At 35.4% G+C, this 16,043-nt stretch overlaps 1 protein-coding gene across 16 annotated transcripts in view; it reads right to left on the reverse strand.

The window, feature by feature from the left end:
* Positions 1–16,043, reverse strand: part of RBMS3 (RNA binding motif single stranded interacting protein 3) — a 1,212,964-nt gene that overhangs the window by 625,221 nt on the left and 571,700 nt on the right. The window contains exon 1 of one of the 16 annotated variants that reach the window (XM_050779424.1): positions 5,806–15,800. The exons of the other annotated variants lie outside the window; for them this stretch is intronic. The gene's annotated coding sequence lies outside the window, so the exon portion shown is untranslated. Of the gene's footprint in view, positions 1–5,805; positions 15,801–16,043 lie in introns of those variants that run through there. 16 annotated transcript variants of the gene reach the window in all.

Genomic DNA, 16,043 nt, shown 5'->3' on the forward strand with positions numbered 1-16,043 from the left:
TTATGATTTAGAAAGAAAATACATATAAAAAATAGTGTATCATAATGACATTAGAGAGTTAGAAGTCTGTGCCTATGACATATAAGCCCCCTAAAAGTACAGGGTAATTTAAAGACCATTATCAAATGTCTGTTCTGCAACAATTAAGTACAAAGAATAGGTCGTAATTTTTCTTGACCCTTAAGAGATTTTTTTTTTCCTAAACTATCAGTTTTATAGTGCTTATGGTATGTCATACACTGTTACAAACATTTTACAGATGAGGAAATTGAGGCACAGACAGATTAAGTGCTTAATAAAAAACAAGTCAAAAGAGATCTGTGATTCTGATGCACATTAAACGGAAACATTTTATTTACATAATTTTCCTAATTTCCAATGACTTTGAAAATTGAGTAAATTAGGACTGCTCTCCTCTGAGTTCCATAATGTCTCTTAAGGATATTAATATTTATTCACGAATTTTATTTTCATTAATAGTGTGAATTCTACTATTATTAGTCAAGTTAGAATATTTATGCAACAAAAATATTCCAACAGCATAACTTCATGATATTGATTTATGCAGATAAGCTTTGGGGATAATCATTTGCATTGACTGTAAAATAGACTGTGCTAACAGGGCAGAAATGTGTACCATTTCAGCCACAGAAGCAAGTGCACTGCTCAAGCCTAACTCAATCATCTGTTAGAGGGAAGAGGGAGAAAGATACAGAAACATTTAAGTATCTGACTAAATGGCCTGGCCCTGAAAACAGCTTTCCATATTAAGGTTATTTGACTCTATATAATTTAATCACATTGCATTTATTATATAATATGCATATTTTAATCAAATTATAAGCATAGTGTAACTGCCTTGACTAAGATTTTTGACCATGTATATTTTAACCAAATTATCATGAGTAGACTGATAAGACAGATCACTCTTAATGTTCAGCCACAGAATGCAGTGGTAAGAAATGGGGACTCTGAAACTGACTGCCAAGGTCGTCTACGTACACCTCAGTCGCTAGTCAGGTGACCTTGGGAGAAGTTATTTAACTTTTCTGTGCCTCAGTTTCCATGTCTGAAAACTGACAATAATGATAGTAGCAACCTTCTTAGGCAGATGTGATAATCGAGTAAACTGAGCAGATGTTAAACCACTTTAGAACAGTCCCCAGCAGTGACCAAGTGTGCAGTAATTGTTGGTCATTGTTGTCATTTGTATGACTCTTAAGTTTATCACTGAACTGTACTGGAATGTACATTGAGCCTACAAAATGTATTGCATAGCTTCTGCATCAAGTCAGGACTTCAACCTGGAGACCCACCTGTAAGGAGATCAGCATACATCTAATTTTCATGAATATGAGACTGAAATAGTAATCTCATTCACAAGATTAAGGTCATTTCTTCCTTGGCAAAAGAAGCCTGGATATAGGTACATGACTGTGATGCAGACAGCAAATGTGATTTTCAAATTTTAAAAATCTGCCTATTTTAATTATTGTTTTACTACTTAACAATTTCAAAGGAACAGAATAATATTTTGGTATTTCTAACTGAAAGTAGTCAACAAAAACTAAAAAATTAGTTTAATGAAAAAAATTATTAAACTATAAATGTATGTTTGTGTGTCTGTATGAGCATATAAACCTGTATTTTTTAACACAGTTCAGAGTTTAGCTTAGGATTACAAAAAACAGTTTCAACGTCAAGCCCAGTCCTGGCTCATGACATGTGTGCTATAAATATTTGCTGAAATATTGAATGACAAGGCAAAGGAGTAGAACTTAACAAATCATGTGTAAAAACTGTTTGGCTTGATTATTCAGGGGAGTTGTGATGTGGTTTAATGAGCCAGACCACCTTTCAGCCAGACATAGAAAGGGGCTTGGTTTGTCATTTAGGGAGTTGTAGCAGTTTGAAATAAATGAATTGCTCTGTGTCAGTTTTTAAAATTACAGTCATAGCTTTTAGTACAGATTTCATTTTTAATAATCTCCGTAAAAATCACTAAAAATATCACCCCACCGTGTAATTTGTTTCTTTCACACTGATGGCACTCCTACTGTTTACAACTAATTGCTTTTTTACATTATCTTAAGGTCAGTCTCAACAGAATGAATTTGGAGATAGCATAACTGTGAGCCACAACTGTTTAACACATCAAGAGATCTCGATGCTGAATGAATGTCTTCTTCAGAATTGCACCGAAGACACCTACTTTAATTTGCCTCTAGGCAAACATCACAATGACTGACAGTATAACTTTAAGGTTTGTTAAACATAGTCTAGGTGTTTATTTGCATCTCTCTGGAAGACAGTCCAGAAATTATGTTAGTTCTTTAATATGTAACAATTAGGATATGAAGCAGGTGAAAAATCATGTGTGGGTTTAGTTGGAATTTTTGTGAGGACATTCAAGTACTGTTTCAATCTATACAACCCAATACACCTATTAAGAGATAGCAAATACATTCAAAAGTTGCTTAGCTTCTCCACCTTTCCCAGATAGTGGCACATCATACAACCAAAACAATCAAATACATTTTCTAAATCAATCCCTAGATCACTAAGTTCACCTTAGAATAACTGTAAACAGACGAAATGGCTGAATTTCCCCCATGTTGTAGGTGAGAAATGAAACAGGTAGCTTAACAATGGCGATAAAATTTACAGATTGAGGGTGCAAGATGCAGTTAAGCAAGTTTGTAAGTGTGTGTGTGTGACCCATTCACCTGATTAGTACATATTCTCTCCTTCCCACCTTACCAAAGATACATTACAGCCACATATGTGGCAAATGGCATTACAGCATGACAGCAATCAATGATATCCGCTATGAAAATAATGTACCCTGATTTGCCACAAAATAATAATATATGGGCAAGAATATTTATGAATTCAGAAGTAGTGATAAAAAAAAACATTTTCTCTTCTCAGAGGCACACAAAATAAAGAATTCTTAAAAGTATGACCTGGCAAATAAATTTTCTGTGACTTTTTTTTAACATAGGCACAGGATTATAGACAAAGTCTGGAAGTTAGCATTCAAAAGTATAAACACGGTTAAACTATGTGCAGTATCTGTTTTCTCAGAGAAAGTTTTGATTCTCTTGGATTCTGAGAGAGAACATAAAAGTTTCCAAATAACTTATTCATGAACAACACCTGACCTACCTGTTAATATCTAACTCTCTTTTGAGAAGAACTTTTTAAAATCTATGAAAACTTGGGTTGGGTCCTGGAAGTAAAACACATTCTAAATATAAGCCCTAGGCAAGAAGTGGCAAGCACAGTCATTTATCCATGGTTATTGTGGCTTTTAACTCTAGATAAATGTTTTCTTCCATTCCTAGTTTTATTACCATTCATTATAATTCAGAAAGGGTTAAAGAGCAGTCTGGCTTTATAATCTTTCCACAGTTAAATTCCCATGCGAGACTATATTTGTCAATTGTCATAGTCACATATTTGTTGCTATATTTTTGGTATGTCCTTTTTCACCAGAGGTATTGAGAGAGAAGAGGAAACCAATGTATTCAGCTTGCAGGTACTTTGCCATCTTCAGAACTGACCTATTTGTAACCCAACAGTCATGTCTCTGTTAATAAGGCAAATTGAAGATTTATCACTCAAGGCCGACCTGCTAACCATCATCATTATCCTACCTAGGGCACGGTGGTAAGGGGTTTCACTGGAGAGTCCGGACCTATCCAGGAGGTAATATTTTTCCTCAAAGTAGCTTGATGGAAAAAAAAGAGCTCACTACTCTGAAAATAGTGTTGCAATTAAGTGAAAATGCTGTAGAAATACAGCCTATAAACTCTCAGCTAAAACATGCTCTTCACTCAATTATATAAGTTGGACCTCACAAAGACCATTTAGATAATAAGCTGCACCTATAACGTATGTCTCTTAACCAGCGAAAAGAAAATAGTATCAAAATAAAAACAGAATCATTAGATTTCAGCAATCATTTCATGTGTTCCCACTTCATTTTATAAATGGGGAAAAGAAGGGTAAATCACTGTCCCAAAAACAAATAGCAGAGCCAGAAACCTAAATCAGTGTTCTCAGTGTGGTTCACGGGTTGGTGCCACTCAGCAAACTGTTAACAGACTGCAATAAGATCAATGATAGAAATTGAGAGTAAGGACTTAAAAACTTTTAAGCTGGTTTGATATCATAATGTCATCCAAGTGCCTGATTTCATTTTAGCCTGCAAGAGGTTGAAAATGAAAATTCGATTTTCATCTTCGATAGTCTGAGGAGCACTGCTCAAAATCAGCCCTCTTGGGCCCAGGATACTGGCGTCTCTACAGCATATTCATGTTCTCATCCAATCTATGATGATACTATATATAATCCACTTGAGAAGAATGTTGATATCATAACAGAATCATTCAGATTTCTATTATCAAAAGTTTCATATGGGAGAAGAAAAATCACTGGGCAGTTTTGGAACTACATAACACGGTCTGTCTTGGGGATGGATTTGTATACTTTTAAAAATATGTTGGCTCCCTTATTATTTTCACAGATGAAAAGCAGGAGCAAAGAATTTCTTTTTATTAATAGAAATCTTTAATCTCATGTCTGCAATCACTTTTTAGTAATGGCAGAAAAGAAGGAAATATATTGTTTTGTTCTCAAACTTTAATTGCAATTTATTGTTCCATCTACTTCACTATCATCTTTCCAGAGATTCCAACAGTTCAAAAGCCCTGGAATGTCCTTTTAAAAATCCCATTGCTTCTTCCAGTCTGATCTGCCTTGTGACTGGGCCTAAAGTTGGAGATGCTGTTCTTACATGTTCTAGATTGGCTTTTCCCCAGCTCATCTTCCCTGGTTGATAGAAAGATGGCAAAGTTAGCTATGCAAGTGACTCTAACTCTTCCTAAAGCCAAATCCGGTTTGTACACTTCACAACTTTGTTCAACTTAAAGTGACATAAGGTGGTTCTCATGTTTGAGCTAAACAAGCACCTTAAATGAAACCAAGAAATACATCCATCTACATTACATACAGTTTTTTTCCCTTTTGACCTCTCCACCTGAACCTTAGCTTAGGTGTGATCAAGAATTTTTCTTGCTAAGAAAATATATTCAATATATGCTCAATTCTTGATTAACTACAGGAAGGTAGAAGATGAATACTTTTTTATGTTTGTTTTTTATTTCTAACTTTGTTACTTTTTTATTTGGCTTGAGAACAGATCTTATCTGATTTATTTATAACCAGAAGCTCAGCACCGCCTCTTGTGGCCTGTTTTACCTTAAATTATTCTACCATCTTCTTATACTTTTTTTTTTCAGTTGTTGCAGGGTCTCACACAAGTTAAGTGCTCAGTAAATAAAGTATAAACAGAAGATAACTATTATATATGATCACTGTGCTTTTTGTCTCTTACTGTTTAGAACTGCTGAGTTATTTTGTATCAATAAACTCCAGTTTATCATCCTAGCCTTCAACCTGAATTCTTATCAATCCAGCTTCAATATTATATGATGTAGTTTTGTGCCACAGAATGCAAACATTGTACAGAACATCTTTCCTCCCCTTGAAAAATGTAAAATTTAATACCAGTCCTATATCAATAAAATGCTACATTTTGGAGTCAAGACGGACTACACAGAATCAAAATCACCAGATCTTTGACCAGTGATACTTCTAATTAAGAATACATTTTAAACAAATGGAGAAATATTTCTAAGATATCTCTGTAAAGATTGATACAGCTAACTCATTGCCATCATTATTAGAAAATAAAGGAAGTCAAAGTACATTTCATAACTACTAGATAATTTTACTCACATCTTTGATTTCTGGTGTTGTAAAAACCTACATCGCTGCTTAATCTGTTCATTCAAGAAATGTTTATTGCACACAAAATCTGCAGGGAATACAAAAACAAATAAGACACAATCCCTTAAAATATTTGGACTGATTTCTAAAGTGGGCAATTGAGCTGTTTTTGCATTTGTCTTATATCACGGTTTTCTTGGAGTATTCAGTACTACCTTGAATTCTTGGTTAAAGATACTCCAGATAAGTTTTTTCTTTATTAGAATAATGTTTCCTACATAGAAGCCTCTTATGATTTGAAGGCCACAGCATTTACTACTTTTTCAGGCATGTATCCACAAGCCTAGTCTTCAATATATTACCAAAGGATTTTGTTCATCACTGTCAATGTAAAAAGTCAACACTGTGGCATAAAATAAAGAACACTGAAAGTGGCAATCACCCACATGTCTCAACAACTAACACACACCAGCTTGGTATCTGCGCTGTTATCTAAATTACAGTATAGGCAGCTTCACTAACGTTCTTGATGTGTAAAATGCTTTACTCTTGTGCAACTTGTTCAAAGCTGTCTTTCTCTAATTCGAAGCAATTCCCCCTTTTCAGGTTTAAAAAAAATCATCATCACAGCCATGACTACAAGATAGTAAAGAATTGTAGCAGCTGTCTGAACACTGAAAATGCTACAAACCTAAGCACTAAAGTTTTTCTGCAAAGGGAAACTACCTGTGTCACAAAGTTTAAATAAAATTAAATTGTTTGGTTTTACTTATAAGCGGTATTTGAAAAGAAGGCAGATTCCAATCCCTCATCTTCATTCAGAAGTTCCCACCTATGTCATTCTATATACCTATGCTCCTTTATGACACCAAAGTGACTAGCACTGTTTAGATGAAAAACCAACCTAGTCTAGCTATAACTTTTCTTCTTAAAACATGCCCTAGGTTTAAGAAAGCAGTAGTCAGCAGAAGCAACATCCCTTCCTGTAGCTCTGTACTAGTGAGGGCATTAAATATCTTCTCATGATGAAGAGGTATATATTGTCCTGAAACTCTTCATCCTTCTGAGAAATGTTAGGCTGTAAACGCAGAGACTGTACACACAGGAGAGCCTAGTTAGATTTCAAGTTTCTTTTGTAGAGGTAAACATAACAGTTTATAACTTCACTGTATTAATGATTTGATATGTTACTGAAACATATTTTGTACCAACATAAAATACAAAATTTTAAATAATATTAATGTGAGCGATTTGACAATAAATGAGGGAAATTTCTGGAAACTCTTTCTTTTTAATAGGTATGCCTATTGGGAGAAAATGGGACCACTCCTAGCAAACTGGATTGAATCCTGAATCAATATTGAATTTTGCTTCATCTTATCCCATATGACACCAGCAGTTAAAATCAAGAGCTGTTATTGTATCTTGCTCTCCCTCTCACACGTTATTTGCACTGCTTCACTAATTAAGTTCCCAGCAATATTGATTATATCAAGATCTTACCCTAAAACTTTCCATGGTTTCCAACTTTGCAATGAATTACGTTTTTAACTCAATATTCTTTTATTCTCCAAACTCAACTTTCTAGTCCACAACTCTCCTGTTTACAATCTATCCTACAAACTCAGGCAAAGGAGTGGACTTATTCTTCCTTGGAAGTGTCATGGAGTTCCTGATATTTCTCATCATCTCCCCAATCATTTCACCTGTAAAACTTGAAAACATCTATAAAGATCCATTTGGCTAATCAGATAAGATCCTTTCAACTTGTTGATCCCCACAGTCATTTCTATCTTCCATTTTCACCTATTCATTATGCCACCTGGTTTAAGAATAAGTAGGTCCTTTTCCCAATTGATGGCAGCTACCTCCCTTTTGTTCTGCTTGTCTTTGCTTTTTATTCTGGTAGAATATACATAAAATCTACCATGTCAGCCACTAATACATGAATAATTCAGTAGCATTAAGTGCATCCACACAGTTGCACAATCACTACCACCATCCATCTCCAGAACTTTTAATCCTCCTGAGTTGCAACTCTTTACTCATTAAATTACACCCATTTCTCCCTCCTTCCAGCCTCTGGTAACTAACTGCTCTTCTACTTTTTGTATCTATGATTTTGACTACTCTAGGCATCTCATGTAAGTGGAATTGTACGGTACTTGTCCTTTTGTGCCTGGCCTATTTCACTTAGCATAACGTCCTCAAGGTCCGATGTATTGTAACATATGTCAGAATGTCTGTGGTGTCAGCACAGTGCTTTTGAACTCAGTAGACAGTCCATAAATATGCCTTGAATTTAATTTAACTCTTTATATCAGAATGAAATACAGTTATCATTTAATTATATCAATAGGTTTATCAAGCCTTTTTCCCCAGATGGGCTGGAAAGTAGACATGTAAACAATTTATTACCCCTCTAGCTGAATATTCTGCTCTGTGTGCCAGTCTTTCTGCTTCTGCATCTACAACACCTTTGCCATACTTTTGCTCCATATCTTTGAAACCTGAATTCAGCAACCTTGTACATGTATAGAATTTTATCCCTACAGTTTTTTCCCTTGACCATTCTAAAATAAAGCAAAACAAACAAACAAAAAAATCAATTTTCTATAATTCTCTTGGGATCTGTGGCAAATACAATTAGTTTGCGGATGTAGCCATTGTCCTTCATTCTACTTCTCTACCTGCCTATCAGTGCTTTAGCTAGGAGTGGCTTTATGACACTTCTGGCCAACAAGGCATAACTGAATATTGGCTGAGAAGATACTCTTGGGTTAAAAAAAAATCTTACTTTTCTAATCAAGGTAATAGATTGAGCTGCCACTTGGCTTTTGTTCCCCTTTGGCTTTATTGAAGCCTTTAACATGGGCAAAATTCAGGACATTGATGTAATCAGGCCATGATGCTGGAAGTTCGGCAGCTATTTTGAGACCATGAGGCTAAAGCTGAAGTGCCATGGATGTTTGCAACTTTTCAGTAGCAATTCATTCCTGAAGTATTTGTCTTAGCCTTCTTTTATAAAAGGCAAATAAACCTCAATTTCTTCAAGCTCTTAATAGATAGATTTGCTCTTGCTTATAGCCAAGAGTCTGTATTTGTTAATCACAGTGCTCAATTACATTTCACCTAAGTCAACAAAATGGAAGAAATGTATTTTTGAAATCCACCTTGAAATTCAGGTACTTTGCCACCAAACTATTACTGATATAAGCCTGTGGGTTGAAAACATATATAGATGTGTGGATTTATGCATATTTGTGTGTATATATATATATACACACACGTGGGGCCATAGCTGTTTGAGACTTGGACTTTATTTGTTTGAGGTCATTATGCCCTGCAGTTTACGAAAGGAGGTTAAACTTTCAGAGGCAAGAAAGCGAAATGAGGCAGGGCTAAAGTAGAGAAGAGGCTTGATAGGAAAAAATGATTTTTCAAAGCTTCAGCCAGAAACACTGCATAGCACTGGCAGCCTGGAAATATCAAAATGGAAATGCTGAGGAGAGCTACAGAGTGATTCACACTCACAACAAGCATTTCCCAGATGTACAGCAGAAAGTTCTAAAAAAAAAAAAAAAAAGAAAGAAAAAGAAAAAAGAAAAAAACACATAAAACCAAAACCAATTGTCCTCTTAAAGCTGAGTTCCCAGAGCCTAAATTACATTATCTTCTTTGTAAGTGTCCCCTTGTATGTAGATGCACTATAAAAATAGGCTGGTTGAGGTTCACACTTTTCATTTTATTCATGCCATGTAAACATTTTTTGCATCACTTGGCACTTGCGGCACATGACAAGGATCTTGTAAGCACTAAGAACGCTATTTCACTGCATAGACATCTTGACAGCATTTCTATACATCCTGGTTACCAACAGTTATGGTTGTCAATAACCATGTGTTCTGGCTGCAACTTTGCCAAAGGGACGATCTGAGAAAGATCTTTTCATCTCTAATTCAGAAGAGTTTTCAAATCACACACACAAAAATTTGACTTTTGCCAAACTAATATCTGTTTATTATCAGTTAAAAGATTATTTTATTTACTCCAATAGCTGGCACATGATTCTAGGATGTGCAGTTGAGGAGACACTGGTCCTTGAGACCTTCCTGACGACCAGAGAGAAAAAGGAAGAGGAATTTGCCTCACTTGTACATAAGCTCCTTTACACAAATTGTATCCATCCTGCTCCCTAGCCAAAAAGGATCTGTAAAGAGTGTCTTGGTGTTGAAGAAGTAAACTCTCCTAAAAGTGAAATTAAAGAAATAACACTGCTGGCCAAAATGACAATATAAATAGCATGTTAGACATATTTTACACCCCTCACGAGTCCTCTGAATGAGTCTGATCATTACCTCTATATGATGGATGAGGAGTCTTTGACTCAAAGAGGTTGATTCATGATGCTCATATAGCCACTAAGTTGTAAAGAAGGAATCTGGGTTCTAGATTCTGCAAATTCATTAACAGCACTGAGAATAGCTATGTGTATAATTTCACAAAGGCCGTAAGGAGATTTAGAAGTAATCTCTTTCATATCCTTCCTTATCATAGATTGAATACTTGCTCATCATGGAAGCATCTCTTTTATTTATTCTGTCACTAATCGGAGACTAAGACCCTATGGTTACAGAATCACCTGTCTGCAGCTCACTTGTGGCTAAAAGAGAGAAATGTAGCCATGCACAGTGACATGCATCTATAGTTCCAGCTACTCAGGAGGCTGAGGCAGGTGGATTGCTTGAGCCCAGGAGTTCGAATCCAGCCTGAGCGACATAGTAAGATCTCATCCCAGAATACAATAGAGAGGAGTTTAGAGCAGAAGATTTGTAAGGGGGTGGAGTGAAGAGCAAGTTGAAGAACAAAAGGATAATAGGAAATCATGGGAGAATAAGGACATGTGAGGGGGAAGAGTTTTGGGACATGGCTATCTTAGGGATCTGTTCCTCTCTTTAGGGTTAAAACTAGTCTCACTTCCTCATTCCAAATTATCCAAGGATAGATATTATATTGAACATACTGAGTACAATGGTAAAAGTTGGGAGAACCATTTAACACAGTAAGCATTTAAAACCAAGGCCAATTTGGGGCATCGGACCATTATAACTTAAGAACTAATAGATGTGAATTTACATAAAAAATCTTGGAATTTTAAGGAAGAATATAATCAGTTTTGAAACTGAATAAATTCAATCATAGACTATAGGAAACATATTCCTAAACCATGCTATACTATGAGGACTTAAGTAGATGTCTAAAACCATATAGCTAGAAGCTCAATGAATAAGTACTTTACATATAACACACAAACTCCTAATCTGCCATGTCAACCTGGAAATTGTGTATATAAACATGCATTTAAAGAGAATCAGTTGGTTAACTTTATCCGTAGTTCTCTCTTTATAAAATGATTTGAAATGCATATTGAATTCATGTTCCTAACACATATGGGGCACAGACATTTGAAAATGAATGATGCACAATTTCATTATTAAACACTCAGCAGGCTACAAAGACAACTGCATTTCATTAATAATAAATAATAAAAAATGAAAACACAGTAAAATATTATCATATCAAACACCTCTGTATTGCTATTTTTATGCACGAAACATCTTACCTTCCCAGGAGACAACGTCCCTGCCTGATTTTAAGTTAGGTATTTACTAAAGAAAATAAACTCTTTCAGATGAGTCAAATAAACTGAAGCCTCAACTACTGTGCCTCGTTATATTTAAAAGTATTTTATTTGGAAATAATTTCAAACACAGAAAGGTTGCATAAATAGTACAGAGAAAATGCAAGAATATATCTTTTCTCTAGATTCACCTACAACATTTTGCCCTATTTACTTTAAAATGTACTGCTCTGTCTAGATTTAGATTTATTTGTTCATCTATCTAAAAACTTTTTTTTTTCCTGAACCGTCCAAGAGTAAAATTGGTAAATCATGGTTCTTTATCCCTAATAACTTCAGCATGAGTTTTCCAGGAATAAGGATATTCACTTATATGACTATAGTACAGTTATCAGTATCAGTAAATCTAACATTGATACAATAATCTAGAATTAGCACTCCAATTTTGCCATTTAATCCCATAATGATAACAGCATTTTCCATCTTGCCATACAGCATCCAGTTACAGCGCATTTAATTGTTATGTCTCTTTTGTCTCCTTTAACCTGGAACATATCTGTGGTTGTTTTCTTTTTTTTTTTTTTTTTTGTCTTTTGTGATATTGACATTTTTTAAGAATATAGGCTTTTTTTAAATTTAAGAATGCTCTTTATTTTGAATTTATCTAATGTTGCTTTGTAATTAAATTCAGATTATGCATGATCCCTGGCTGGAACATACATAAGTTATATTGTGCCCTTCTCAGAGAATCATATCCATAGGCACATGATATCCACCTGGGCCTCAATGATGATGTTCATCATCTGGTCAAATTGTTATCTAATGTTTCCATTGTATAGTTACAATTTTTCAGCTTGCAACTAAAAAGCAATTTATGAAGAGATGTCTCAAGACTATGCAAATATCTTGCTCCTCATCAAACTTTCTTCCCTAGAGTTAACGTCCATGGATATTTTTTTACTTTGATTTCCAATAATTCCAGCCTCCATCCATATTTACCCCATTATGCGTCTCATTATTTATGTGGGAAGAAAAGTTGGAGCAGGAAACACACTCAACACCAACAGAGAACCCTTTATTACTTAGTAGCAGTTTGCTCACAGATAAGTCACTGACCTTCTCTGAATCTAAATTTTACCATTAATACCTGAAACATGTCTTTGTTTTAAATTTAACTATTAAAAGAATGCCAACAATGTTTTTGAGAAAATTAAGACAATGATTCACTTGAAAACAATGGTTACTTGCTTATTGCTTTTGAAAGTGGAACATTTTATAAAAATATAAGGTGTTATACTAACTCATATTTATCTAATAGAAATTCTGTGCATTAGCTAGAATAGGAATTACCCCCATGTTACAGATGGAGATTTGACCCTAAGTATTTCTTATGACCACTGACCCAGGGTTTTTCCCATACCCTACATGCCGTTTTACAAACACATACATAAAACGCACTCACACACAAATTTCAGATGCACATCCATGTGGGTATTGTCAGTTGACAAGCTAATACCTAATTCCAGAAGTTTGCTGTAGGTTAGTTCCAATGGTGGCTAGAAAAAACTTATGGTAGAAAATGGCTAGCAAGGGAGAAGAGTGGGATACTTTGATAAATGGCTCCTGATGCTTTTCACATTCAGATAAGAAAGCGGTAATGAGGATTTGAACAGATCATGTATTCTTCTTTACAGATTAACCCCCCAACCCAGCATACATAAAACTTAACAGAGTAATACTGGGAGATTGGGAGGTGGCATTGCTGAAAGGTGCCAGACAGGCAGTTTGTGAATGTAAGTGGGGTGGCCAGAGCAGACTCCATTGACCTTTTAAACAAAGTCTGGAAGGAGGTGTGGCTATGCCAGGAAAGAGCATTCCCAACACGGGGAATGCAGCGTGCAAAAGAGTTGAAGCAAGGCCAAATTTGAGGACCGGCAAAGAAGCCACTGTGGCTGAAACAGTCTGAACCAGAAAAGTAACAAGAGAGGCAATCAAAGAACTGGGGGGAGGGGGCGCCTGGAAAGATCACAGAGGGCCTTAGAGGCCACGGTGAGGACTTAGGGGAATTTTTAAATGGTTTGGGGCACAGGAGTCACATAACCTGACTTATATTTTAATAGAATCAGTGGAGTTTTGTCCTATGTGATAAACCTAGTTTTGCTGAATATGATACTATTAAGTGGCATCAGGGTAGTTCATCATCCACTAGCCCTTATTTTCTCCTTCTGATGTTTTTCCATTGAATAATTAAATTAATTGTGTGTGTGTGTGTGTGTGTGTGTGCATACAGTTTGCAATATACACCTCTTAAGCCATCTCTGCCAGATTCTTTAATTCTTCAACATTGTACTGTATTTACAAACATTTCAAAAGGCTAATTCCTTTTCTGGAATACATTATGCTGTATTTATCTGCATATTGTTATCATATCCTGGACCATGAGTTCCTGGAGCATAGTCCCATGCATTTTTTAATTCGCAGAATCTAAAATAGTTTCTGGGTCACAGAGTGGACCTTATAATGTTGAATGAGTGACTATACACACATAGAGATGGGCTCTATCCATCATAAGTCCACACAGTACATTATATTACAAGTCATAGAAAAGGTTATGTTCTGCTAATAGTTAAGTACAAACACCGTGATGCTACAAAATAAAGCAAACCAGATTGCCTTGAAGATTGTCACTGAAATACATGAAATTTTAAATCAACTTTCTGGTTTTGTAAGAAAGAAGAAAAACACTCAAATAAAACATTTTAAAAGATTTACTTTTTCGGAGGCAGTATTAGAATGCGAAGTAACAGAAAGTTTAATATGGTCCTTTGTACATATTCACATATAAAAACATTTTGGAAGTTTAAATTTCAACTTACGATAGAAAACAACATGGGTCATATCGTTGGGCTGCCGAGACATCGTTTCATCCCCACTGACTTTCAAAGATGTAGCTTCACCTCTGCAGTGTAGTTTTCACACATAAACCAACAAAAGTTTACTCACTGTTAAAGCAACCTGTGGAAATAGTGGCTCTTTCACAAAAAGGAGGGAAAAACATTCAGCAGGGTGAATCTGACCCTGATCTTTAGATGAAAAATTATAATGGAGAGAAGATAAGTCTTCATTTTTTTTTTTCTGCAGACACTATGCCATTTTGTAATGTGGCAAAGGGCAACTGCAGTGAAGTGGCTGGCATGATCTCTTTTTACTTGACCCAACATAGCAGTAGATTCTCTTCTGTCATCCTTACCATAATGGATGTATAACTGTGACCAAACATATTAAGGCAATTTATATGTGTGTGTGTGTGTGTGTGCATATGTGTGTGTGTGTGTATGTCTGTGTGTGTAACATTCTCTCCACTGTAGAGTCACGGTTTGCAGTTTAAAATATTTTGTTATTTGTGATTTTAAAAAATTCCAAAGAAAAATGTTATCTACTAAGCAAAGGTTTAAAAGCTTTAAGGAGGACACAGTATCAAATTATAATAAATAGTAAATGGTGGGGTTAAATTATATGTCATTACTGTATTCATTTACTTTGCAACTATTTTATAAATATTTACTGAATGACTCCTGTATTCCAGGAACTAACCATAAGAGCTGGGATACAGTGATGAATAAAAGAAAGTCTCCACTCATGAGTGATATTTTCCAGGTGGATGAGATGGAATAAACAAGTAACCAAAAAATAAGATTATTTCAGGTAGTATCATGCACATATTCATTTGGTTTGTATATGTTTTACATATATTTGGCAATAGATCTTACCTTTTATTTTTCTCTACGTTTTCTTTTTCTTTTTCTCTTTTATATAGGAACTCGCTCTGTCACCCAGGCTGGAGTGCAGTGGCACGATCTTGGCTCACTGCAGCCTCCGCCTCCCGGGTTCAAGTGATTCTCATGACTCAGCCTCTCAAGTAGCTGCAACTACAGGTTTGTGCCACCATGCCTGGCTAAATTTTGTATTTTTAATAGAGATGGGGTTTCACCATCTTCCCCAAGTTGGTCTTGAACTCCTGACCTCAAGTGATCCACCCTCCTCAGCCTCCCAAAGTGCTGGGATTACAGGTGTGAGCCACCATGCCTGGCCTCTATGTTTTCTTAATTTAACTTTATTTATCATGGCTATAATTTCTCTATTATGTTAAAAATCAATCTCATACAACTCATTTAGTTGACAATGAGTTGCATGTCATCGATTTCCATTTCTGTAGTTTTACAAAAATAATCATATTTTTATATAATATGCATGACTATTTTTGTAAAACTAAATATCTTGTTCAATTTTGCTCATCCCTAATTTACAGATAAGACAGTAGAGACTGCAAAGTTGACATGAACATCTTTTCCCAAGGATGAGCCACATCTCTCCCTCCCCCAACCCTTCCCATATGACTTATGCAAATATAATTTTGGTTGTCGTCTGGTGTCAGATTGAATAGCATTCTAGGAAAAGGTATATGCTTACAGCTAAGACTGTATTAATAACGATAATAGCTTTTTCAATTGTGTCACTCTTCTTAAACTCTCACCAAAGTCTTAATCTCCTTTCTACCATTTTTCTAATTGAACTCTTCTCAGTGAAGTCATAGTTTCTCACACAA

The sequence above is a fragment of the Macaca thibetana genome, chromosome 2 (genome assembly GCF_024542745.1).
Source record: "Macaca thibetana thibetana isolate TM-01 chromosome 2, ASM2454274v1, whole genome shotgun sequence".
Lineage (NCBI taxonomy): Eukaryota > Metazoa > Chordata > Mammalia > Primates > Cercopithecidae > Macaca > Macaca thibetana.